Source organism: Nelumbo nucifera, chromosome 6 (assembly GCF_055504915.1).
Source record: "Nelumbo nucifera cultivar China Antique chromosome 6, China Antique-T2T, whole genome shotgun sequence".
Lineage (NCBI taxonomy): Eukaryota > Viridiplantae > Streptophyta > Magnoliopsida > Proteales > Nelumbonaceae > Nelumbo > Nelumbo nucifera.
This window is the reverse complement of record NC_142654.1, coordinates 23,793,781-23,817,857: the sequence shown is the minus strand read 5'-3', so window position 1 is coordinate 23,817,857 and position 24,077 is coordinate 23,793,781. Positions and strand designations below refer to the sequence as shown.

Genomic DNA, 24,077 nt, shown 5'->3' with positions numbered 1-24,077 from the left:
TAGTTGTTATTTACATAAGTGGTGAAGCTTTAAATTGCATTACATGCATGTTATTTCACACAAGTGGTAAAGCCATTTGACTATGTTCGAGATTCGGGTTTGATTGAACCACTTATGTTCAAACTGGCCATACCAACTTGAACTATCTAATTGGATTATCTTCGAGCTAATCACATCAAAGGTTATTGAACTGTTTAGATCTAGATCAATCCAATTGAACCAGACTAGACCGATTCAGTCAATAGCGGATTGACATAGACTAGCCCATATCAGGTTTGTGCACAGGTTTGAAACCGAACCAACTAGCCCAAAGCGGGTCAAGAGAAGTAAATCAAGCTAGTCCAAATTCGGAGTTAGGTTGTTCAAATATGGGTCAAACAGGACAATCCAAACCGAGCAAAGAAAGCGGGGGCAGATCTCGGGTCAAGACAGACCGAGCCCGAGCCAAACCATCCCGCGCCAAACCCATTTCGACTATTCGGGTCGAACAGTTCAGACGGTTTGCATATTAGGGCAACTATTTTATATGAATTATGAAATTTGAGAAAGGAGAGATGTTGTCGATTGAGAAAGAAAAGAAAGAAAGAAAGGAGAAAGGAAAAAAGAAAAGAAGATAAAAGAAAGGAAGGAGGGAAGAAGAAGGAAGAGGAGGGTGGTTCGATGCTCACTAGCAACGATAATGGCGACGGCAACGGCAACGGCGAGGCGGCAGCAACATATACAGATCTGAGTTCTCAGATCTTCTTCTTCTTCCTCCTCAGATCTGAGACATGAACTCAGATCTGAGTTTGTATGTTTTCTGATCAAGAAGAGAGTTCTTGGATCAGAACCGCTATCCGAATCAAACGAATCAACGGTTCAACCGTCCAGATCAGCGGTTTTCTGACTAAGTCAACGATTTTTAACCCAAGAACGGATTAAGGGTGAAACAGAACCGATTGCTTGGACGGTTTCTAAGCCGAACAATCCGACCAACTGAGTCAACGACGATTCAAAAACATTAAACAGATATGTCAAATGGATCATAAGAACATGGTTCCATTGTCTTCTTTGCCCCGCATAATACAAGAGAGGTTTATAAAACCCGCATAATCTCTTGCCCGTTAATATTGTCCTTTTTCAATAATCTCCTGAAAATCAAAATTGATTTTTATAATCTGTTCAAAAAACCCCGTAGGATGTCTCTTCCATCCGCAACTCCCAAATTCCCCAATGCGAAATGGAATTTGGAATCCCTTCCGCCAATCCCACTTTCCCCAATACGAAATCGGATTTAATCCTCACAGAAATGCCCTCATGGCCTATACATGGGAAACATCTCCACCATTTTAAGTTTTTTTCAAAAAGAGATATTTTCAATGGGCGACTGAGAGGGACTGTGAGAGGACCAAATCCAATTTTGCGTTGGGAAGTTAGGAGTGGCGGAAGGGAGAGAGATAAATAGAGTTGAACAGATTATATAAATTAATTTTGACTTTCAGGAGATAATTAAAAATATATATATATCGTGAAAGCCCCCTCAACGAAACAGAAACCAAGTTCTAACAAACAGGCCAATACTGGACAACTTTTTGCCCTGAAAAGATAATATTTTTATAAAATAATAAAAATAAAGTAATTTTTTGAAAAATATCAAGAAGGACAATGAATTCATCCTGAACCCCACAACTGAAGAAGGTCTGGCAACTCCGTTTTCCCAAAAGGTTAAGAGAGAAGCGACTATGCCGATTTCAGCTCTCCGTCTCCCTTTCCCCCGCTTCCTCTTACTCGTATGCGTCGCCGCTACCATCACCACCCTCGTCAGCGGAACCGACCACATCGTCGGAGCCAACCACGACTGGAACCCTAGAATCAACCATACACTCTGGGCCAACAACCACACCTTACGTCAGCGACCTCATCTGTAAGTGCCCCCCCCCCCTCGCAATCCTGATAAAACCCCACCTTCAGATCTCACATTCTGGTTCTCTTCTTTTATATCACAACAGCTTTTAGGTACCAGAAGAATCAGCACAATGTGTTCGAAGTGAACAAGACGGATTACTACAACTGCACCACTTACGGAACTGTCGGGAACTAGAGCAGCGGCAAGGACTTCATCCCGCTTGACAAGGCAAAACGTGTTCGTGTTCGTGTTCGTGTTCGGTGAAGGAATACCATGGTCGAACACAGCAAATTACAATCAGAGGCAGACAGGTCTAGCAAGGTTTTGACTTCGCTTATCTGTTGTCTCCGCCTCTAACTTTCGGTTTTCGTGTTCGTGTTCGTGGCACAGTGGAGACAACTGTGTTCGTGTTTCGGTTTTCCTTCACCGGTACAGAAACCATGGCCGCCTGCCTCTGCAGGTCTAGTGAGCCCGATTCAAGATCGGAGACAAGCTGACGAATCTGATCATCGAAATTCTCAGAAGCGCAAACCACCAGGAGGCGACGGCTATGCGCGGAGGTGGTCGGGAATTCACCTAATCGATCGCTATTGCAGTCACTGAAAGCTGAAGATGAATCACCAGAGCTGCAGAGGGAATTCCGACCTCCATCACCAGAGGAAGGGCAAAAGAAGACGATGAACAGTGTCATCGCCCTTCGTTGATATTTTTCAAAAAAAAAAATTACCTTATTTTGATCATTTGATAAAAACATTATCTTTTATTGATATTCAAAGCAAAAAGCTGCCATATCTGGAAGAAACCCTTGATCTTACGCCTGAATACCGTCAGAGGGGTTGTAATTTTTATTCTTTTTTGCGCATAGCACACCACATCTACGCTAGGACAACCTACCTAACGTACAAACTAAGCCACCACTCAATTGGCAAAAAAATAAAAGAAAAAAAAAAGTATTTTAGTTTAAGAAAAATGTTCCACACCCTCTTACATAATTTTAATAGTAATATAAATATAAATATAGATTAATACAAACTATATTAAATTTCTAAAAATTAAGATACACTTATATGCATATTTTAATTCTTCCATCATTTAACACCTTTGTCCTAATGGTTCACATTTCACATAAACCATTAGTTTTTTTGTGAAGATTTCATATAAACCATTATGCGTATAAATTATTTGCAATCATCTATACCATTTAATATCAAAATAAACTTAAATTTATTTATTTTTATTCTTTTTTATTATTTTTAGAATTTATTTAACCTTTCCTTGCATATTCATGTGTATCTTAATTATTCCATGGCATTAAACAAACGATGGGATGGAATTCATATAGCCAACCTCATATGAGATAGATGATGATGATGGCCCATGTGTAGAATAGAAATCATGATATGTCTGTCTTGTTGTATTTCCATTACCCTTTATGTTTCCCATTCTTTGATCCTTGTTCAATGGAGGGAAGAATTACTTTGGCTAGTGGTTCAATTAGCATTACTCACTACATCCTTGAGCAAATATAGAATGAATTTAGCCAACTTAGTAAGTTTTAACATCCATTTCTCCCTATGCATTTGAATGGTTATTCTTACTTTTTTTCCAAGAACGTCAAAACAGAGAGCTCACTGGCTTGCTTGGGGAAACAAAACATCTTCAAAATACCTATAAACTTGGCCAAAGAAGATGGATTACTTGCGGTTTGTAGTGCTCTGAAAGAACAGAAACACCAAAAGAAAATAGACTATATGAGCATCTTAAAGCACTGGAATCAAAACAAGGAAATAATATATGAAGCAAACAAGGAAATAAAAGCATTGAATACCCTAGAACTCCATAGGCAACCATCAAGGCTCCAGTAGATATAGGTTGAGAAATGTGGAAATTTTTAGTTTGTTCCAGAAACGATTTGAGACAACAAAAACTAAAGTAGATAGATAGAGATTGGGAAAGAAAATAATGTAATAGTGATTGGATTATGTTTTATTAACCAAGTGATGTCATGAGCATCTGAATGCAGGTTTGAATATGAGAGTCACCACCTGATGCTGAAAAAGCATCAAGGTTATGTCTATATCAATTCCACCCATACAGCAAGAAGCATTGCAAAATGACATTTTTTTACAAAATGTTATCATAGATAACCAATAATTCTTTGAAATGTAACATCATTGATTGAACCAATTGTCCAAGGTCAAGCCTACAAAGGTTCACCCAATAATGATGTTATGATAATATCCCCAAGGCTTACGAGGGACTTGCTCATTAACAAACAAGTTCCGACCTTTGTGCCTCAGGGCTCAAATGCATAGAAAGGATGAAACAGAGCAGTAGCAACAATCCAAAAAGAAATACTCCCTCTACGACAGTATAATAGAGAAGGCAGAACCAAAGAAAGAATGCCTTCATGGTGTAATACCATTTACTGAACCTTCTGAAACCAACAATATCACAGACGTTCACCCCATAACAATGGAAATGATTTTCCTTAAGTCTATGAGGCACCAATTTGCATAGGCAACAGGGGACCTTCCCTTTTCATCAGATTCAGAGATAAAAACAAAATAAATCGTTCTTGTAGGATAAATAAGATACATAAGTAGCACATAACACCATTGCAGGCATCAAAGCATTAGTTCTGCACCTAACACCTAGAGAAGGAAAACCAACAAAGTAATCAAAATGCGCTTACAATGTAACATCATTTACTGAACCTTTTGTCACCAGAAGTATATACACAGGTTCACCCAATAACAATGTAAATGATTTCCCTGAAGTTTACGAGAGGCCTGTTCACATGGGCAACGGCCCCTGCTTTTTTCATCAGGATCATAACCAAATTTAACATTTATAAAACACAAAATAAATTTAATGGCAACTCCTACAGAGAGAATACTAACCAAATAAATTCAAAAAAAAAGGAGGCAAACACCAATAATATTGATAAAAATAGAGCTACCCTCCAACTCAGTTATCAGAGGAAGTCATCCATCTACCCCACCCAAGCATTCTGGTTGGGGCAAACAAGAAAAAGACCCAATCAGATCTTACAGCTTTCAAAGGGAGTCATTACTCCACAGTAACATTTGTTCACACATCAAAATGTTCGTTGTTGATCAAAAGGAAATAATCATATCAGTCTTACTTTTAAGCTCTACCAACAGAAAATTTAACTGGTTGAACATGAAAACTTTGTAAAACAAGAGGTCTGGTCAAGCTACACAAGAGACTGATCTTGAATCACACCCTACCAGAATGGGTTGTGTTGCCCGGCTCACTCAAATACGATGGAGAAGATGGTGAAGAAATTGAAAACTTGAATTAAAAGAGAACAAGAGACTAACAAGCAATGAAGCGTAAAGGAGAGGAGAACATTATCGATGCCATTCAAGAATTATAACCCAGGATAGCCACACATTTAAAGCTTGCAAAACCCTAATTTTAGGGTTTTTAACTATATATATTGGGCCGGCCTGGCCAGGTTTAGCCCAACTACACCAAGCTTGTAAAACCCTAAATTTATCTCGTAGTCCGTTTGGTTCCTTAGAATCGGAATCAGAAAGTCCCATTTCAATCATAGCCGTTTGTTTGGGCGGAAAGGAATTCAGATTCCGATTTAGGCAGAATGGGAGTCCTATTCCAGAGTTTCTTAAAAAGTAAAACACTCCTAATAAAAAACTTCAAACCCTAATATTAATAAAAGATTATTCAAATGTGAATTTTTGGCTTTGATAATGAGCATTGAAACGTGAATTTTTTACTGAAATGTGAATTCTGAGACAATCAAAGCATTCAACAAGCTTGCAATTGCTTCCGCTTAAACCTATTAACAGGGCATGGTGGGGCTTTCTTAGAAATTACAATGCATTCACCTACAGATAACATGGAAGATCTCAATCAGAAAATCTGAAAATTGCAGCACGGGTCATTTTACAAAGGCAGAGGATCTCATCTTTCCCCTTTAAGACGCTCCTTAATATCCATTACAATCCTAACCCATGAAAAAACAAAGAAAATAAAAATATTTTAACTACTTAATATTACACAAATTCCTACTAGGTAGTATGTATTAGCAATGTTTTGGATCGAAGCTTATACATTAAAAAAAGTGAATAGGTGTAAGCTTGCCTCTTGCATATACATGGTTGATCTCCACTTGAAATGGAAACATTTTACTTATCAACTAAATCGATCCTAAACCGGAACCGCCCTGGCCACTAGTTCCGGGTCATCAGTTCAACCGTCTAGCTCGAATATATGGTCCGTTCCAAATTAAAAATTAAAAAAAAAAAATGGTCAAAGACTCTTGTCCGGGTCAAATAAATCAATGGTTTAACCATTCGGGTCAGCAGGTCGCTGATCAAGTCGACAGTTTTTGGCAAAAAACAGGCCAACGACAGTTTCTGAACCAAAACAGTTCGATTGTTCAGGTTAACACAATTCGAAAACACTGCAACTAACAAGGATGAAAAGATATTCCTTGCGGTGATAGCATTTGTTCTCTGGTCATAGATGGAAAGCTAAACAATAAGGATGAGAATTTTGTTTTCACGAACTAATTATCAGACATGAAAAAGCGAGATAAACAGAATTGATACATACAAGTCAAAATCATATACATGAAGAGGAAAAAGACTAATGAAGAAATTAAGCACAGAGCGAATATCTATATCGAGCATGCACGCGAATCCATGAGAGCTATTACATTTCTTGCCTACAGGGGCTGTCTGACCAATAGTCACTAAGGCTGTGTTTGGTTGCAGTGCAATTTTTTTGCACTAGTACAAATGTTTGGGAGTGCAAATGAAAGGTTCGACTATGATATAGAAAAATATATGATATGAGAAAACAACTGACCAATAAATTGGAATCATAAATGTGGTAGCGAACAAAGTGTTATTTATCAAAATTCACGGGTGTGTTTTGATTGGTTAAAACTTTTTCCATATCATATATTTTTCGCATCATAGATTTTCTCAATGCAACAATTCAATACCCAAATTTTTAAAACGTGCCAGTCCAATACCTATTGCTAACCAGTAGCTATTAAGTGGCATTTAAAAAGATACAAATGCCCTTCGAGTGTCATCTAATTCTCTATCAACCATCCAAACGTTGATAAAAATGAACAATCTCAAATCTTTGCCTCTTTGATTCAATAAAGTTTGGAGTCACAAAAATGACCGTTGAGACGTAACCCCAACTTTCTCAAATAGAAGAGGCAAGGATTTGAGACTGTTCATTTTTTTTTTGTCAATGATTGGATGGTTGCTAAAGAGAATTAGATGACACTCGAAAGGCATTTGTGTCTTTTAAAATGCCACTTAACTGTTGGTTAACATACTGTTTAGCAACAGGTACTAGATTGGCTCATTTTGAAAGTTTAAGTACTGAATTGTCGCATTTTAAAGTTTAGGGACCAAATTGGCATTAGGCCCAGAATACAGGATACTAATTGGGAATTTTCCCAAAAAAATGTAAATTCTCATTTAATTTTAATTTACTTCATTTATACTAAAGTCAAACAAGATAAGCTAAAATTTGAAACAAAAATAGGTCAGAATTTACACTCAAATCATTTGCATTGCCATAGTTTTACATCAGTGCAAATTTATTTGCATTATTTGCATTGCAACAAAACACAACCTAAGGTACATGTATATTAATGCCCTGGCACAATTGGAGCAAAAAGGTGCCCAGGGGAAGATCGACTCATTTCTACGAGTTGTATTATCAGATCACTTCCCTGTATTGCTGCAGCATTTCCAGCAAAGCTTAGAGTGCAAATTTATTTGCATTATTTGCATTGCAACAAAACACAACCTAAGGTGCATGTATATTAATGCCCTGGCACAATTGGAGCAAAAAGGTGCCCAGGGGAAGATCGACTCATTTCTACGAGTTGTATTATCAGATCACTTCCCTGTATTGCTGCAGCATTTCCAGCAAAGCTTAGCTCCTGAGCTGATGTTAGTGCTGTCAAGTGCCCATTATAGTCCTTACATTGGGATTCTGACTCATCCGAAGAAAGGGAGCTTGCTATTAGTTGAAAACACTTCCTTTACTGGGGCTGATTGCCCAGCCATCATGACAAAGTGCTGTTAACAAAAAAAACCAATTAAGAAAAGAGAAACCCAAAATTCTACAAAACATTAGGAAAAATTAGAATTTCCATAATCAAGAACCAGACAAATAAAATGCATTACTATGTCAAAAATCTTATAAGCAACTCCTAAAATTTATCAAATTAACAAGAACATTGAACTGCTTCAAGAATCCACTCTGTTGCATATAAAACAGACTTATGGTAGGTTTTGTCAACCACCATGTGATTGGTATCAGTAAACAAAAACTTCCCCACCAAGGCATACTGTACATTTAATAATTGGGCTTACTTCAATATTTTACTTCAAATTCAATGGAAAGTTGTAGCGAACATTTATTCGTTCATGCTTCGCTCATTATTCCTACTTTCCTTGCGGAGCCTAAAAGATCTTTAACCAAACTTCTCAAAGTTCTTCCAATACAGCTATTGACCATAGATAAATAAGAACAAAAAAAGTAATGTAAAAAGAAAGGTTAAAACTAAGTATGGGTCGCCCACTGCCGGTTGGGGGACTATACAAAAATAGGAAAAAAACAAAAAGGAAATCTATTAAAATGTAATGAAAGAAGAAGAAGAAGAAGAAGTTCACTGGCCGGTCGCCAGTGGTCTAGTCACTGGCCGGTTGAGGGGTCAAGGTTTGGTTGAGAGAGACAGAGGAGAAGAAGTTCAAACGAGAGAGGAGACAGGAGAATGGTTTTTGTGTTTTAGTGCCGGTCCAACTAAATGAACCTCTGTTAGAGGCAAGTTCCTGTTAGTTTCAGATTCAAACTTAATTGAAGACTGGTTGCTATTGATTGGAGGATACACACATATCATGGACCGAGAGGTCCACAGGATGCGAGTTCATCCCAACAGGCTCTCCATGGCAAGGTCAGTGAAACTCATGTGCTGCACCCTCTGTCCCCAATAACGTGTATTATACTACTATGTAATACAAAAAAAAAAAAAGCCATTCCATCATTTATTCCTATACTGATTAATGAGCTACATCCGCATTTAATATAAGCCCTAATTGCCAATTACTTACAAACTTACGATTAAGTCTTACCCCTCCAGCATTCCAACCACCATTTTTGCTAGCGATTACCACAGCAAGTGGAGACACCAGTTCAACCAGATGGCCTTTAGAAAATCATGTCTATTAAAATAAAATTCTTCAAGAGTACAAACAGCTCTGCATCTCATATTTTTATCATAATAGGGGCCTGCAAACCATGATAAGCAGACTAAACAAATCCATCTAAAATATCCACGAAGATGAAAATGAAATGATGGGGAATTACCAATATATTAGGACCAACCTCAGCACCTAAATATGAAGAACCCAAGAACCATGCACAGCATTCAAAAGCCCTTCTCATTGATGATCTGTCATGTTGCTTTCTGCTTTTCTGCAGCCTGTTAATCAACAAGATTTCAAGCCATCAGAAAAATTAGAAAGAAATTGCAGAGATTCCAATAACGGATTCACATGAACATTCTTTGAAAATACAACATTGAAAATCAACGCTTAAATATAGTGGAATAAATTGTGCAGGTAATAAAGGTTTCAAACTTTCATATCTTGTTGAAAGCAAACTGCATTGGATTCCCATTTGTACAAAGCGCTTATTTGAAAAAGAGCTGTCTACTGTGTCAATGCATTGTTGTTGTGCTCAATTAAGGATTTGCCTACAAACCAAATGTTGAGATTGACTTGGTAGCTATAAGACTTCTCACAAGGAAGAATATGGTGGATTACTCCCACTCCCAGTTAGCCGATGACCCAGTAGCTGAGATGGTCACTCGCATCCCTTAGCTCTTTTAGATCCTTCAACTTGCAAATTGCAATAGGTAATTATTTTTTCTTACAGGGGTCAGAGATGATCTTCAATTCACAGGATCTTACCATGTTACTCTACTTTCCTTCATTTTATCATATCAGGGCTACTCGTGGATGCCAATGAACATTTATTTTAGAATATAACTGATAAACAAATTTATTAGAAATGTCAAGAAAGGGTAAAGATACAGAAATATGTCTGAGAGTATATCAAAACCTTCTCATATGGTGAGCAAGGCTCTCATGCCATTCTCCCCCAACTTACATGCAACCCTTCCAAAGGTTTCAACCCACTAACTGGTATGCTTAAATCACTGACATTAATCCTGTCTATTGACTCCCCCCCCCACCCCGCCTATCATCATTGTCATCTAAACCTTGTCCCTACTATATGGGGCAGGCTACATTAATCCTGTTTTGCCATTTATTCTGTTCAGTGTCATAACCAATGTTAAATCACTATTTCAAACCATGCTCTTTTTGTCTGCCCCTAGCTCTGGTAGTCCCTTCAACATGTAACAAATCACTTCTTCTCACTGGTTCTGTAGATGGTATTTGAATTCACTGACCTTTGGACTTCAATGAAGTTTCCAAGCTATTTGCTAAAGATGTTTTGTTGAATTGATAACTATCATGGTGCCCACTAGGCAACTATAGCAGACATCTTTTCTGACACTTTCAACAGACTTCTATTGTAAGCAAATACTACAATAACTCAAAATGTAGCCCATGAAACAATTCATATTGGAAAGTAATACTCATCAATGTCCCGGTAAGATCAAAACTCGTAATGTGCTCATTATACAGAGGACAAAGATGGAGACAACAGAGACCAAGCCCGGACCAGTAGGAAGATGGAGGGAGGAGGTGTCAAAGCAAAAAACTTCAAACTCATGGAGATGACAAGGAATACAGTAAATCTAAAGATCAGAGAAGAGAGAGAAGGAAAGAGAGCTACTATATAAACTTCAAAAAGGGTCGGTAGCATGGCTAAAAGGGTTCTTTGATGTAGCATTGGTATCGAGGAAAGAGCAAAACTGGAAGAATACTTTTAAGAAGGATGGGAAGTTGTGCATTGCTGAGTTGAGATACTACAAAGGGCTGGTTCATCACAGTAATGGAGTGGTTTGGGGAGGGAAGAAAATGGATGATTTGTGTCTCCTGTGGAAAAAAAAGGAAAGAATGGATCAGGCTAGTGGAAGTGTTGCAGGAGTTCATCTGTGGAGGTGAGGGCCCTTCCAAGGAAAACCAAAATCCACAGACAAACAGCATCCAAATGAGCAGGGAAACACATTAGGAACTTGATTGTAACCTTAAATAGAGTTTTATGGAGTGGCAAAAGAAGCTGATTGTCTATGTTAATAGGAAGGTGAACAGCTGGAGCCCTATAGCTGAGGAAATCAAAGCAAGATTGAATCCTGAATGAAATTTCAGCTTACACCCTTTTCAGGAAGGTAAAGCCCTGTTAGAAGTTGGAAATATCAAAGAAGAGATACATGCTCTGCCAATCCAAATGTCTGAAGGCATAGTGACAGTCAGTGAGTGGAATCCAAGTGCAAACAGCATGGAACTAACCAAAATCCCCCGGGTGAAAGTGCTAGGAATCCCCTTTCATGTGTAGTCTCAGAAGACATTCATGGAAGTGGCAAAGCTCTGCAGTGGAACAATGGAGGATTTAGACCTCTCTAATCTCAATGCAGCCCCGTTCAAGTTATTTAAGTTCCTTTCTTTCTCCTTCCTGAGAAAGTTTGATATTTCTGAGAATATATTATGTCCTATGCCATCCAAGAATTGTCCTTAACTGGATCCATCTGTTAATATTCAAATGCTAATTTCCTATTTAGACTGTTCATACCATTTAAAATAGATTGTTCATTCAATTTGTTTGAATTGCTATTATTGAAGTTGCATTTAGCTCTAGGATTAGGTCCTATGTAGATAACCTTAGGTTTTATCATATTTTTCCTTATTCATCAAGGAACCACAAGAAACTAGGAGCCTCCGGTTTTCCCTTAGAAAGAAAAGGTAAGGAGGGTGAAGCAAGATATCTCTCTGAGGGTGGATGTATTAACTGACATGAGGTTGAAACTATTTCATTTCATAATGTAATGTGCAACATAAACTACAACAAAATTATCAAGAAGGATAAAAAAGAAAAAGGAGATATATGCAACTATAAAAACCAAAAAAAATAAAAAATAAAAAAACAATGAAGTTCATGCACAAGATTCATCTTGAACTAGATTCAAAGCAGGATAACTTAGCAGATCCAATTCTCCTTTGGTTTGCTTTTGGAGGAGAATGTATAAACTTGTGTGTTCAGCATGCACAATTGATATGAAGAATTTTCTTTTTTTTTTCTTTTTAAATTGTCATTTACACAACTTCCCAACAACAGCTCTTATTTAGTGGAATAGGGCCTGACCAAGTCGCTATGGCATGTAAACTGAGGAACCAAGAGTTTCTAAAACAAATAAACAAGAAAGAAAAAGGTATCTCCAGCCCATACCCTAGAGTAAAGCATCTTTGAAAAAAGTCAATAGAAAAGTAGCAATCACAATATCATAATGTCTAAGACCCCTCAGAAATCCAAATTTCCAAAACTAATGGACGTGCATTTCCCAAAAAAAAAAAAAAAGGAATGAAAGGTAACATCCCCCTACCTGTGTATTTGCCAACAAAAAGATTCATTTTAAGTCTTATCCCTCTACAATTTAAGGGCTTCATGGACAAGGCCCAGCATGCTAGCATTGCTCAAAAATTATACTAATTGTTAACTTGTCAAGCCACTAAGATGGTACTACAATAGTACAGTGATGCTTCCAACTTGAGACCAGCAATTTGTACTTATAATAATAAAATAAAATGAAGCCATTAACAAAAAAAAATGACAACCACAAAGAAGTGTAATATTAAGAACCATTTAGCATTTACTTCAATAAACAAGTAAATAACTTTCAATGGTAACAAAAACCCACACACTAGATGTGCTTTCTTGAACTGAAGACATCATAAAGAAACTAAAGAACCAGAAATAGTTTAGACTTGGTCCCAAAATCCAAACCTTTCGGAGCTTCACTAGTATGGAATCTTCAAATGCCTGATGCCCAACACCAACAGTGTTATTTAACTTGTCATCATCAGGTTCTTCATACATTTTCGCAGAAGAAGCACTGAAAGTAGCTGAAGCTTTATGAAGAGGAAGAACAAGTAATGGATTGGAAAGGTCTACACAAAGTTCTTGTGGCAGCATCCTAATAAATAGAAAACTAAAATTAGCACCAAAATCAAACTACAAGTACCATAATTCAACACTGAATACATTGGAGACTACCAATGGAAACTTACCACAGCATCTTTAGATCCCATGACAACAAGTGCAGACGTTTTCTTCTTTGATCCCTTTGATCCCTTTGATCGAATTACAACATCCTCGACATTCCCAAATTTCCCAAATATCTCTCTCAACCTTTCAGCACTATAATCCTCACCATAGCTCTCCCAGGAAACCTTCAGAACCCTCTCTTTATCTAAACCTTCAACATTAGCCATGCTCCCTGATCCCATCCGCACTGTCCCAGAATCCAGGTCCTCCATTCCCCCTTTTTCCTTTTTAGAGTGCATAGCACGAATTCTGGCAATCTCTTCTTTAAGTTGCTTAGCAATTCTCTCTTCTTCTTCTCGGGCTTTTGCACCAGGATCTGGAGCAAAGGCAGCACGCTCTCTTTCTTCAAGATCGGCCATCATCTTGCGGCGTTTGGCACTTAATTGTGATTGACGCAGGTTTTGGTCACGCTTAACACGGAGAAGATCATCAAATAGCTTGCAAGCCTTTTCATCTTTGAGAATTTCATAGGAGGATTTGAGTTTTTGGAAGTTGACATGAGCACTAGGGTCATTCCTATGTTTGTCTGGATGCAGTTCAAGGGCTTTTATCTTATAAGCCTTTGATATTTCTTTTTCTGTAAGCTTTGCACCCTCCTCACCTGATGGTAACCCTAGAACTTCATAATGGTCAATTTCCATTTCCATTATTTGTTATAACACTGTGGAGGAGATATCTGTAAGGAGGAAACAGAAATATCAGTGTGCTCAAACAGTAAAGAAATACTTTGTCTTCCAGGGTTACAAAATCAAACATGCTGTGCTACTAGTATTACACAGAATTTCAATACTACATAATCCATTCAAATAGTCCTTCCATATGCTTTTCAGGGTATTCAGATATCAAGGTGAAAAAAAAAAAACTAAGTTAATAAGCTAAAAGAACATCTTCTTTGTTTCAAATTCTCCAGTCTCACATGAAATGTTACAGAATAAGCAAACATTTGCTCCATTAGTGGATCTCTTCTTTTCGTATTTCTCCTTAGCCTAAAAAAAATCTTGTTTATTTACTACCAAAAAAAAAAATCGCATTAGCCTAACTTAAAGGACCTTCAAATCTTCACCACACACACACACACAGATTCTAAAGTCGTTATAAAATTTATCTCAAACTTTATGAAAGATGAATTATACAGAAACTTTCTGCTTTAATTTTATTTATGGGTTTTTTTAATACCACAAAATTGATGCATTATATCAAGTCCATGAGGAAGAAACCTAAACAAGTTGGGTTTTAAACAACGATGCTACCTAACAATTGTCCATAAAAGTTAGCAGAAAGACTAACACAGGCATAACAAACTGGCCATCTTCCAAATTTTTCGTGACTCACTTTTTGGAGCTAAATGGCAAAAAATGGAATGTATACTTGTATAGCCTATTTGAGAAGCCTACCTATCACCCCTCCTACCCGAATCCAGACACAGCTTAAAAAGTTAAGCTGACTTAGAAGGAGAATAGACAATTGCATTTTCTCAACTTTTTTTGTAGACAACTGTAGATGCCTAACTAATTATAGTTCATTAACCATAATGTGGCAAGAACTTGAAGGACTTGTAGATATGTCCTCTGTTCAGTGCATTAATCACAATGTGGAGACTGTTATGGACATCTCTGGTATGGCTTCTTCATCATTTAAAACTCATTTGGCCCACCTCTAAAAACTAATGGAAAAGAATCTGGTCTAGGATAGAAAGTCACCAAAATCTGCATTAGTAATTCTATTAAGTTTACATCATGTAAGTGCAACTTTGTCACTATCAATTGGCATTTGGCAACTTCCCATAATGTTTCAAAAATGAATGATCAATAGAGCAAATAGAAAGTCACCAAAATCTGATAGGAGTTAAATAAACAAGTAGTTTAGTGGAAAAATACAAAGGAAAGTTTTCTGCCTAACAACCTACATGAGGAACACAGCATCCTATTAAGTTGATATGAACGGTTAGTGTAATACAAACTTGGAAACCCCTAAGATCTTGTAACCAATCAGTGCACATCCATTTTCTGCATATCATTAAACCCTTTCACCATTTAGTACTCTTGGTTCATATTTGCTGTTCACAGGATGATTAATGCAGCCAATTGGTATGATCTTATGCCTATGTCTCATTTTGTTTCTCCTTAAGACTAGAACTGCTGCAAAGTTCTAGCTCCAATCTATCTGTATGAGAAATCCTATTTGCAATCCTATCTAGAAAATATAAGCAAGTGTCTTTTTGTTGGAACTTCTATTTCCCTGTCACTGGAGTGATGACTGCAAAACAAAACTGCGGACCCAGAATAGTTTACACTTCACCAACCAGCTGATCCCCAACCCAAACGTCCTCCCAAAAAAGGGCCTTATTACCCGAACAAGCATCATACCTAATGAAAGGAGAAAAGGCAGGCAAGGTACCAACAATGTCTTTCCACGGAGAGGAACGAGAAGCCCATAGGTTGAGACCAGCATTCCATCCATTTGCTGCCAATCCATGTATGCTTTCTATCACTCTATGCCACAAACTTTCTTGCTCCTTGGGAAACCTCCACAACCACTTACCTAAGAGTGTCGTGTTTCTTAAACAGATATTTCTAGTCCCTAAACCCCCTTTTTCTTTTGTCCTAGAAACCACTTCCTACTTCACTAGGTGATCCTTTTTTGACTCCCCAGGTTCCCAAAGGAAATCTCTCATTACTTTTTCCAACTGATTTGCAACTTTGGCAGGCACTTTGACGGTAGACAAGAAGTACACTAGCAAATTTGCTAGTGTTGACTTAATTAAAGTGATTCTACCTCCTAAAGAGATGTAATTCCTCTTCCACCTTGCTAGTCTCTTTGTGAATCTTTCCAAGATTGGGTATCAAAAACTTTCTGACTTTGGGTTTCCTCCTAGAGGTAAACCCAAGTACTTTACAGGCCAATCAATCCACTCACAACCTAACAACCTAACCAAGGAAGACACCTCCTCATCTGATCTATTAATCCCAGCCACACAACTTTTATTCCAATTCACTCTCAAATTAGACCTTTTCAAAACCTTCTACCAACAATTTCAGATTGACCATCTCCTCAAGCTCTCCCTTACAAAAGAGAATTATATAATCTGAAAATTGTAAATGAGTAACCACTACTTCTTACTTCCCTACTCTCCACCCATTAAAAAGATTTCTAGAATCAGCTCTGGAGATCATAATACTCAAAACATCCACAATTAAAGTAAAAAGGAAGGGAGAGAGAGAGAGAGAGGGCCCCCTTGTCTTAGACCTCTCTTTGCAGGAAAAAAAAAAATCCCTAGCTACCCCATTCACCAAAATAGAGTAGTGGCACGAAGCCACACAACCTTTTACCCATCTACACCACATTTCTCCAAAACCTTTGTTTCTTAAAACTTCCAATAAAAAATCCCAATCTACCAAGTCATAAGCCTTTTCTAAATCAAGTTTGCAAATCAGCCCCTTCTCTCTTTTTCTCTTTCCATAGTCAACACACTCATTGGCAATAAGGATTCGGTCCGTGATTTGTCTCCCAGACACAAAGGCTCCCTAGTTTGGAGAGATCATATAAGGAAGTATCTTTTTAATTCTTGAGGCTAACACCTTAGAGATGATCTTATGCATGTTGCCAATCAAACTAATGGGTCTAAAATCCTTTGGGTGTCTTGCATCCATCTTTTTGGGAACCAAAGCTATAAAAGTAGCATTGGCACCCGAGTTAATCCTACCTCTCTCAAAGAATTCTAGAAACACCTCCATTAAATCCCCACCTGTGATTTCCCAGCAATCTTGGTAAAAGGCCATCGTGAAACCATCTAGACCTGAGGCTTTAGATCTTTCCACTGAGAAAACATCTTTAACTTCTTGGGTCTCAAAATTTCTTTCCAATTCCTCCATTAGTTATCTACTCCCTGTTTGCCACTAAAAATCAGAAATGTCCTCTCTCATTCTGCTAGGACTGTCATAAATGGTTTTAAAGTGGTCCACAAACGCTCTTGCTATCTCTTCCTCCCTTGTAAGCACTTCTCCATTCCATTCTAACCTCTCCACAGTGTTCTTCCTCCTCCTACCATTTGCCAAGGAATGAAAAAACCTAGTATTTCCATCTCCCTCCTTGAGCCATTTGCATCTAGACTTTTGCCTCCAACTTATCTCCTCTTTTCTAATGATTTCCTCTAATTCTTGTTCCATGTTCACATTTTCTACTCTCAATCTTCTCTCTGCTTCGTCTATATCAATTTCTTGAATCCTTTTAGCAATCCATTCTTTCACATTCCTTTAGAGAAAGAAAGTCGGATTGGAAGGCCTATAACTAAACTTGTAATTTTGGTAACAGAGATATGGATGGACATTGACCTTAATTAAAAGAAAATAAAATCTAACACTGTAATCAATGTTGTCATACTTCTCCATTAAGGAGCCATGTATAGAGACAACTAGGGAGCCTAGTATCAATACTTCTAAGCTAGGCGTCAGTGCTTTGACATAAAGCCGTGCCAACCTTCTTCAGGAGTCAGTACAAATGAATACATTCAACACCCATTGGGCCATATACTCTACTCACAGGCTAGCATAGTTTCATCTGAGTTTCTTACATAGTATGGTCCCAGGAATGTATTAGCCAAATTTTATAACCATAACTGGCTTTCTGCAAAGAAAATTGTTTATGTATGAAGAATGAGAAACAGCTGTTACGCATGAAGAATGAGAGAAAGCTGCTATTTATGAAGAATGAGTGCAGTGAAGAGAACTGCTATTTATGGTTTACTTTGCAGGAATCAAACAAACAAACAAACCAATCACGGAACAAGCATAAATCTAACAAACAAATAGCGTCAAGGTTAAGAAATACAGGGTTTAAAAAAAAGGAAAGAAATGGACCTGAAATATACATTTAAACCCTAATCGTAAGGAATTTGGGCGTCGAGAAGTAGAGATTTAAAACCCTAGATCAATAGGATCTGCAAAATGCATGAGCAATGGCAGCTGATTGTGCGCGGAACGATGAAATTAAGGGAAGATTGAATAGAGAAAAAGAGAACGTACTTCTTTACTTCTCCTTTCATCACTTAACAAATCCCGTGCATCGCATGGTTCCCACTAGTTATATTATATAATTGGACTCAAATTTTAATTAAATCGATGAGATAAAGTTTGTATTTGAATTCCCCCCAATTTAGGGGTGCAACTTGGGCAGCTCAATCCAAGCCCATTCATCTCAGGCTACAGTTTTGGACAGACTGGGCTCAAAAATTTGGTCCTTGGGCTAGGCCTAGGCCCAAGACTTCAGACTTTTTTTTTTTCCACTTGGGCTTAGTCCTAGCCTTTAGGTAGTCTAAACCCAAACCAAGCCTGATCCAACCTAATCCCAACTTGAGCCTAGCCTAATTGTACACATTCATAAATGCATAATTGCATATGTAACTATATATTTACATATATATATACATATTTGCATAAACACATGCATACAAGCATATGTGTATATCAAATTTTAGAGTGGTCTCATTGACCGGCCCAAGCCTAACTGAATGGATGGTATTTCAATGTGAACTAACCCAGATTAGAAAAATCAGGCTTGACCTCGTGCTCAGTCTGAGGTCAGGCATTAAACCCAAATATTAGGACCGAGCATGAACATAAACCAACCCAACCCGCTCGACTTGCACTCGTTGCTCCAATTGACAACCCTCCTATGACACCCACTCCTCCCCACTCTTAAAGTTTTTATAGCAATAAAAGAGTTTGGCGTTTGCTATCATACCAAATTTCAACCTCAAGTCCAAGTAGAGTCGTTAATTCAATAGCGAAGTGCACATGGAGTCATATTACTATTTTGGTATAGAAATGATGCATGTGATAACAACTTAAAAGGGATTCTATCAATCATATTGCACCAAAAAGACCATTACTCAGGTGAAGTTTGATGGCACTTTTCAGACCCCTAAAGTTTGAAAATGGTGCTTTTCAGATGCCACTTACGTTTGGGTTGGGTCTGATTTTCAAATCTGAAACCCAATTTCAGATCTAAATAGAAAAGAGCATCCCTAGGCGTTAAGAGGCATTTCAGCCGTGGGCAAAAGACAAAAGAGCCCCCGTATAAATTTGAAATGACTCGTAATGCCCTCATATAAGCCAAAAATTTAGGTCATTCGACTCCTCCCCTGGTTTGAGAAAGGAGATTTGTCGCTGGGAAGTTCTACTCTATTCTTCTTCTTCTTCTCTCTCTCTTTTGTCTTCTCGCCACCGCCGCTATAACTCTCAACTGTGACGATTCTTTGATCTCTCTCTCCATTGTCTTCCCGCCACCACTGTTGAAACTCTCAGTAGTAGCGGTTCTTTGATGTCACTCTCTCTCCCCTGTCTTCCATCCATTGCCGCTACAACTCTCAATAGCGGCAACAATTCTTTCCAATTTTATTCTTATTTTAATAAATTATTTTTATTTTTTATAAATTACATTTGTATTAATTATTAAATATTTTAATAAGTTTTAAGATATTAATTTGACAATTATTAAATGTTTATTGCTTCATGGTCTTCATTACTATTTTCATTAATATTTTAACTATTAATAATTTATTTTTAATTTATAGATTGATATGCATTTTTCAAATTTATTATTATTTTAATAAATTATTTTTACTTTTATAATTTACTCATATTTTTCAATATTATTTTAAATTTAAGAAATTATTTTTTATGAAATAATGCAAATTGAACTCAAAATTACCAAATAGCCTATTTTAGGGGTAAAATAATAAAATCAATGAATTTCAGATGCTAAAGGTTTGATCCAACACAAACAACCTTCTTTATTCAGAGCCTTAAAAAGTCGAAAAGCAACTATGTCTCTTTTCAAATTTCAAACACTTATTATCTTTTTAATTTTTCAGATTTAAGATGTCACTAGTGGGGACCTGTGCGATGCACGGGATTTATTAAGAGAAAGCTAAATAATAAAAAAGGTCATACACTAAAATACCCCTTATAGTTTCACGGATTTACTAAAATCTACCTTATAGTTAGCATTTTACTAAAACACCACTTATAATTTGCAATGGATTTAATCAATCTTCCATTAGATGACAATGGAAAATGATAGTGTTGACCCTAATGTTCATTTAAATAAATTTAATAAAAAATAAAAATACGATTTTTGCCCTTAATAAGACATGGGCAACCACTCTATTGGCTACATTTGTTCAATTTTGTTTTTTATACAAAAAATGTGTTAGGGGTATTTATGGAATAAAATATCATGGGCCTAAGGGCAAAGCAAACAATCCTTAATGAAATCGTGGACCTAAGGCCCCGACCTTGATTCTGAAATTAACCCCCATCCACAATCCTTGACGGGGATGGGTTCCTTGTGGGGACCCGAATCCCCAAAATGTTTTTAGATAATAATATTTTTTAAAATAAATAAAAATTTTAGATTATAAATAATGTTTTAAATAGGTTTATATATATATAATATAAAAATATAATAGTATATTTAATATAAATAACATTTAACACACACACACACACACACACACATATATATAAATATATATATCGGGGTGGGGTGGGGACCTCAATCCCCATCCCCGACCCCGACCTCGGTTAGGGATTCCTATTAATCCTCGTCCCCGCCCCTTCCCCGCCAAAACAATCCCCATCCCTAGCCCCATTGGGTCGGGGAAGTCAGGTCCTCGTCGGGGATGGGGAAAATTGTCATCCCTAAAAGTGTGTTCTAATAAACGACCCTAATAGAAAGGCATAAGAGTATAAAATTGTTTTATATTTTTAACTTTGTAAATAATTAGTAATTATTCATATTTTATATACTACTTTTAATAAAATTTCTATAATACAAAAATAACAATAATTAATTTCAGTTAGGTTTATTTATCAAACTGATGAAACCAACCAACTCAATTAACTTGACCCAAGTTTGTCAGTTTTATAGTATTTTAGGTTAGCTTTGGTTAAAAAATTTCCCAATTCAACCAAGTTGGATCAATTCCACTTTGGCCATTTGTAAATCGACCAAAATCAAATGACCTAACCATGGATATATATTAATATTTTATATTTTAAATATAATTTTTAATATGAAAAAATGGAAAATTTCCCATATTTCATAGTCTAAAATGTTTTATATCATAAATCTATTTTTTAAATTTATTATTTAATATTTGCACTATAATTTTTAAAATTAAATTAAATTTTTAAGTTTAAATCTTTTGAACAGATTGACCAAACCAAAAAATTGACCCAAACCAATACAACTTGAGTGGGTCGGTTTTCACAAAAGGTTAGTCAGTTTCAGCTAACCAACTCCCTAACCTAGGTCAATTTAGTTGGCCAAATAACCTATAACTGCATCGAACCAACTCATGAACACTCATAATTTTAGCTAAATTAATAGTCTTATCTCTAATAAATAACAACAGTTTAATCTCCCATAATTATTGAAAATTTATAGCAAAAATACACAAATTTTGAAAATATATTGATAATGAAAACAACAATAATTACAAAAATACAATAAGTACTAAAAATATATTAACTTAGTTAATAAATAGTATAATCTCAAATAATAGTTTAATATCTACTAAATATTAATCAATAACTTATAACAAAAACACAATAAATACAATAGTACAATAAATTAAATTTAAAATTTTCAATAATAGTAATTTAATCTCCAATAATTATTGAAAGTTTTCTATTAAATAAATTAACAAAATAAATTTATACATACTTATTTAAAATACATTTATCACAAAAGACAATAAATATTAATTTTAGTATATATAATTATATAACAAATATAGATTAAGATTTTAAATTATTATTAATAAATATTAAATTTTTAAAGTTATTTTCTCGAATTACTACTTGATATAAGTGAAATTAGTTATTTACAATATTATGTAAAAATATTAAATTATTATTGATTTCAATATTATGTTATAATTATTTTTCTACTTTATATATATATTTTTAAATTTATTATATTTTTTTAACTATTTAAAATCTAGTTATGTTAAATATTTTGTTATTTAAAATATTTAGCTATTTAAATACTTAAATAATATGTAAAATGTTTAAATTTTAAAGTATTAATTATTTATTGAATTTAATTTTCCATAAAATCATAATTTATACTATGATTACATAATTTCATTATTAAATTTGTAATATATTAAATTATTATTAATTTAAGTATTATGTTATAATTATTTTTCCTTTGAAGATTTTTTTTTTAATTTATTACATAATTTTGTTATTTTAACTATTTAAAATCTAGTTATGATAAATATTTAGTTATTTAAATATTTAAATAATCTATAAATTATTTAAAATTTTGTTATTTGAATTTTATTTATTTAAAGATATTACATATTATTAAATATTTAAAAAAATTAAATTGATAATCCAGAAAAACATAATTTAAATTGTTAGTACATAATTTTGTGATATATTTTGTAAAAATATAAAATTATTTTTTGTGTTTTTAATAAATATTTTAAAGTTATTTTATAATTTTGTTAGAATATTTAAATAATTCTTAATTTTTTTTATCCAAACTTTCTTTTGATAGATATAGATAAAAAGTATGGGAGGGGATAAATAGGAATTAGAGATAATTTAGGAGAGAAACTCTCTACTAATTTAGAGATAATTTTGTAGATAAATAGGAATTAGAGATAATTTAGAAGATAAATAGGAATTGGAGATAATTTTAGAAAAAGTGGAAGAGGTAGTTTAGGAGTAATTTTAGGAGAATAGATTATTTAGGTTATTGGTAAAGTGCATAAAAATGATATGAAAAAAATAAAAAATTCAAAAAAAAAGAGAAAATAGATAAATATCTTCTCTTAAAGGAGAAATATGCTGACATGGCAGGACTAGTTTTAATATATATATATATATATATATATATATCAAAGGCCACCTCAATATTGGTCTCGGCTATATAAGAACAATGGAACCCTAAATATATAGTGCCATGGGACGGGTGGATTCGATATAGACCTACCATTGGCTTTTTTTTTTTAATTTATTTGGCACACAGTGGTCACTTTGAGATTCGAACCAGCTTCTCACACTTGTAAATCTAAAATTTTATCATCATACAAAAAAATGGCCCCTGTTTTAAATCAGGATACATAATAAGAGGAGATTAGGCAATTAAATTTATGGGTAGCTTAATTCCAAAATTATTATTATTATTATTCAACACCACACTCAGCTCCCCTCCCCACATTTGGTGGTAGCGAGATTCAAAATCCTATCTATACTGAAATGAACCGGCTAATGTACCAACTGACACACAACGCAATTGTAAAATTATTGGAAACCATGAAATAATAAATCTTAATTTCTTTGAGATACTGAAAATCCAAATAATCATTCTACAACAGAACAAATCAGACCAAATCTCAATTAAGGCAATGCCGATTGGGGGATTGGGGCCGGGGGCGGGGGGGCACTTCTACAATGCAACCAGATAAGAAACATGGCATCAATCCGCATCATAAAGTAAGGGATGAATACCATTTGGATTATTTGGACTTACATTTTGGATTATTTCGGTAAATTATTTATCTGAGTAAATGCATTTACCAAGGTAATTGTTTTATAAAAAAGATTTAACTAGGTAATTGCATTTATCCATGTTATTTTATTTCTCATGTAAATAAGGCAATAAACATTTTATCCATAAAAATCCATTATTGCAAATGGCATTTTTGCCCCTTTCAAGTGTTGGCAACTTTTCCCCAAGGTGAGAAAGTTATTTACCCACCTAGGAGATGGGTATCACTTTTCACTTACTCAAATGAGTGATACCTAAGAAAATAAATTTTTCCTGATCCCCACATAAATTTAAAAAAATAAAATATAAT

At 35.4% G+C, this 24,077-nt stretch overlaps 1 long non-coding RNA gene, 3 other non-coding genes and 1 pseudogene across 5 annotated transcripts; all 5 read right to left on the bottom strand.

The window, feature by feature from the left end:
* Positions 1–3,570: 3,570 nt before the first annotated feature.
* LOC148790670 (uncharacterized) lies at positions 3,571–5,334 on the bottom strand. The gene is made up of 2 exons (XR_016077262.1): positions 5,140–5,334; positions 3,571–3,600 (listed from the first exon to the last, which is right to left on the bottom strand). It is a non-coding gene; the product is annotated as an uncharacterized LOC148790670 (long non-coding RNA).
* LOC148790673 (small nucleolar RNA snoR74) lies at positions 4,047–4,178 on the bottom strand. The gene has a single exon (XR_016078204.1). It is a non-coding gene; the product is annotated as a small nucleolar RNA snoR74 (small nucleolar RNA).
* Positions 4,297–4,427, bottom strand: LOC148790672 (small nucleolar RNA snoR74). Its single transcript, XR_016078215.1, has one exon. It is a non-coding gene; the product is annotated as a small nucleolar RNA snoR74 (small nucleolar RNA).
* On the bottom strand, positions 4,580–4,709 carry LOC148790671 (small nucleolar RNA snoR74). Its single transcript, XR_016078165.1, has one exon. It is a non-coding gene; the product is annotated as a small nucleolar RNA snoR74 (small nucleolar RNA).
* Positions 5,335–7,428: 2,094 nt separating the features above from the next.
* On the bottom strand, positions 7,429–18,267 carry LOC104612711 (uncharacterized; annotated as a pseudogene). The gene is made up of 4 exons (XR_016077056.1): positions 18,058–18,267; positions 13,165–13,877; positions 12,881–13,070; positions 7,429–9,392 (listed from the first exon to the last, which is right to left on the bottom strand). The product of XR_016077056.1 is annotated as an uncharacterized LOC104612711 (transcript).
* Between the last annotated feature and the right edge of the window lie 5,810 nt (positions 18,268–24,077).